Below are 3244 nucleotides of genomic sequence, written 5' to 3'. Positions count from 1 at the left end.
CAGAGTGGCTTTTCCTGGGACACCTCAGCTGGTCAGAGCATTCCGATCCCTTCACGTGTGGTGTGATGGCTGGGCTCAGGCTGGCTTTAAGAGCAGGTAAGTAAAACTAATTTAAATTCGGGTCTTTCATTTCCTGTCCCACTCAATTAATTCTCTTGAACCACAAAAACCTCTCAGGAACCAGTCTCTGGCCTTACTACTTGCTGACTTTGTGCTCGGGACAAAATCTCTTTTGCTGGTAGTTCTTCATGTTTTGGTACAGCAGGATTTGCAAATACCCCTGTTTTGGAGTGCTGCTCCTGTTGGATGTGTTTAATCCTGCTGATGTTGGACTCCCAGCACATGCTACTGGCAGCAGCACAGGTACAGCCAGAAAAACCAAAATTCTGAGTGTGTCTTCCTGGCTGAAGACATGTGAGTTTTGGAGTGGTAAAAGGCACATTTTACCATATCTGTCTTTATTCTCAGAGACATTATTTTTTCAATACTGGATGGGTTGTAGAGCAAAGCTGGTCTTCACCTTGAATCAAAGAGCCTTTTTTGCAGGCAGCTGTATTGGACTTTCCCTCTGCCCTTACCTTGACTCTGTAATTACAACTACATGAGTTATGACCTCTAGTCAAATGGGTTGAAAAGGGTCATTTTAAAAGGTCTGGAAGAGCTGTACCATGATCCAGGCTTTAATAAAGATGCAGTAAGGGCTGTGTTAAAACCAAAAAAAAAATCCAGACACAGATACTTCAGGTTTTTTGGGAGGTTGAACAGAAACATGCTTGGAACCCAGCAGCGGTGAGGGCTGCTTCCCCCAGGAAGGGATGAGTTCTGCTTCTGCAGTGTCTTTTTTTCAGTATTTATCAGAAATTATGTTCTTTTTCCCATAGGCAAATATCCTATATACACATATAAAACCAAACACTGTTGCTCAAACTCCAAGATCTACTGCTGCCCAGGATTAAACGATTAAAGAAAAAATTTCTTCCTTTAATGAGAAATCTTGTTAACTGTCAGGAAAATGGGTGCTACAAAATTGTTGGTTGTCCTTCTCTCTGCCAGAACTTGCTTGATGAGGAATAACATGTTTGCACGAAATATTTCATGTAGGAGAGTACAGTAACTGCTGTACTTGAGAAGATTAGTCTGGAAAACTGAAAATATCTAACTGATGAAAACATTTTCATTAAAGCAGGAAACTGCTACAGAAGAGCTTTGCTCACAAGAAAATCAGAGTTACATTACCTGAGCTTTAGTCGATTCTTCTAGGCGGATTTGGAAGGGTCTCAAAAAACAAAGCAGTAAACATGGGATCACAGACTGGTTTGGGTTGGAAGGGACCTTAAAAACCATCTAATCCCAAACCTTCTGCCATCAACACTCTAAAAATGCCAAGAGCCTTCCTGACAATCATCAGCCTAAAAGCTGATTGCTATTTAGAAGGTAAATTTATTGGAATTCGATACCCAGGCTTCTCAGCCTGGAGACGCGGGTCCGAGCGTGTTGTGGTGGGCTGATGGAGATGGAACCCTGGGGGGGGGCTCGGGGCTGTGGGCAATACCAGCCTCAGAGAGGCTTGCCCTGGGGAGAGTGAATGACCTATTTCTTCAGGATGAGCCCAAAACTGACCTCCGGAGCCGCAGAGTGCAGGAGGAAAAACAGTCGCTTTGTTTTCCTCTGCCCGCAGCCCAGCTCTGGCTGTAGCCATCATCTCGCTTTCGAGCTCTGATCAAAACTCAGCTTTTTCAGTTTGTACGGAAAACAGAGTTCAGAGCGGATTTAGTCACGAGCTCGCCAGAACGACCGAAAACACGGCTGGCAGAGGGTACATCCTCCAAAGCCACCCCGCTGCCAACTCCTGCCGGCGCGGGCAGCTGCCCACCATGTCCCGTTGTTCGCAGCCCCGCGGAACAAAGGCTGCTGTTGGAGGCTAATGCCGGCTCAGTGGTGGCATGCGCCTACGTGGGCTCTGCAGCCGGGGGGGCACAGGGCGGCAGGGAGGGGGAGCAGCGCCCCTGGATGTACAAGGAGGTTTCCAAGGGCTGCGCAGCTCCTGGCTGCTGGGCACTTCTCGACAGCTCCGGGGGGGGATGGGCTTCTCCCGGGGGCGCCCGGGGGGCAGAGGTGGCTGGGGGGCACGAGGCTGCTGCGGGGGCTGGGACACTCCAGGTGCATCCACTGGTGCGGGGTTGGTGTCTGGGGGATGGCATCTCTGGTGGGAATGCTGAGGGATTGAACTAACTGATGTAAAATCACTGCCCAGGTGGTCGAACGGCACCAGGACCCAAATCCGCACTTTAGACCTAGCAAAGAGGTTCTGGTCTTTCCTCACTTAAAATGTTCTGAATATTTTGTTGAAGAGTAGCAATGCAGTTGTTTCTGGCTTAACGTGCTGCTGCGGACCTGCCTTGAGGTGGATAACTTAAATCCATGTGGAAGCCAAATCTGGTATAAACCAAGGCAGGTCGCTTGTTGGTGAAGCATCTCCACCTGACGTCCCTGGTCTCAGGGATCTGTGCGGGGCAGGAAGTTTTCTGAGGATTTCAGCAAGAGGGGAGGCTTTATCTGTCGTCTTCTCAATCTGTTCCACCCGCTGTCCTCAGGCAAAGGCAATGATGAGGATCGTAATGCTATTCTTTCCACCAGTGGACCTCACCTGGAAATATAAAGTCTTTAAATCCTTTCTTTTTTACACTCGTGTTACTAGATTTTAGGCAAAAGGAGCATCAGTCCGGTGGGTGCGGGTAGGGGAAAAATCCAGAGGCAAGTGCAGGGAACGCCCAGGATTTTCTGTGTTTGGTGACTGCCGCACCTTCTGCTGTGTTAACCCTTCTTGGGGACCTCCAGCCACCTCTGCCCTGGATAGCTGTCCCCCAAAAAGTTTCCTTGCTTTCTAATCCCTGCGGCTTAGCAAGCAGAGCGGGAGCAGGCTGGGCTCGCTGCGCCCCCGTCCTGGCTGCCCGGTCCCGCCGTCCCTTTGGTGGGGCAGGACAGGGAGTCCCAAACTGCCCGGGGGCTGCAGTGCTCGCTAGAGGTTCTGCAGCTATGCCCCTGAGTCACAGACGGAAAAATCACTTGTTCAGGTCTCCGGGCAGCCAGTGAGCTCCTCTTCTCCCTGGGGACGGCAGAGATCTCCCAGCGCATCCCCCATCCATCAGGCAGCAGCGCAGCAAGGATGAAGGAAAGCGCTCCCTCCCGCCCAGGGCGGCGAGCAGGAAGGAGAGGCAGGGCTCGCAGCACATTAAAAAGTGCA

The sequence above is a fragment of the Corvus brachyrhynchos genome, unplaced genomic scaffold, assembly GCF_000691975.1.
Source record: "Corvus brachyrhynchos isolate BGI_N302 unplaced genomic scaffold, ASM69197v1 scaffold126, whole genome shotgun sequence".
Classification (NCBI taxonomy): domain Eukaryota; kingdom Metazoa; phylum Chordata; class Aves; order Passeriformes; family Corvidae; genus Corvus; species Corvus brachyrhynchos.
Note: the sequence above shows the minus strand (reverse complement) of the source record.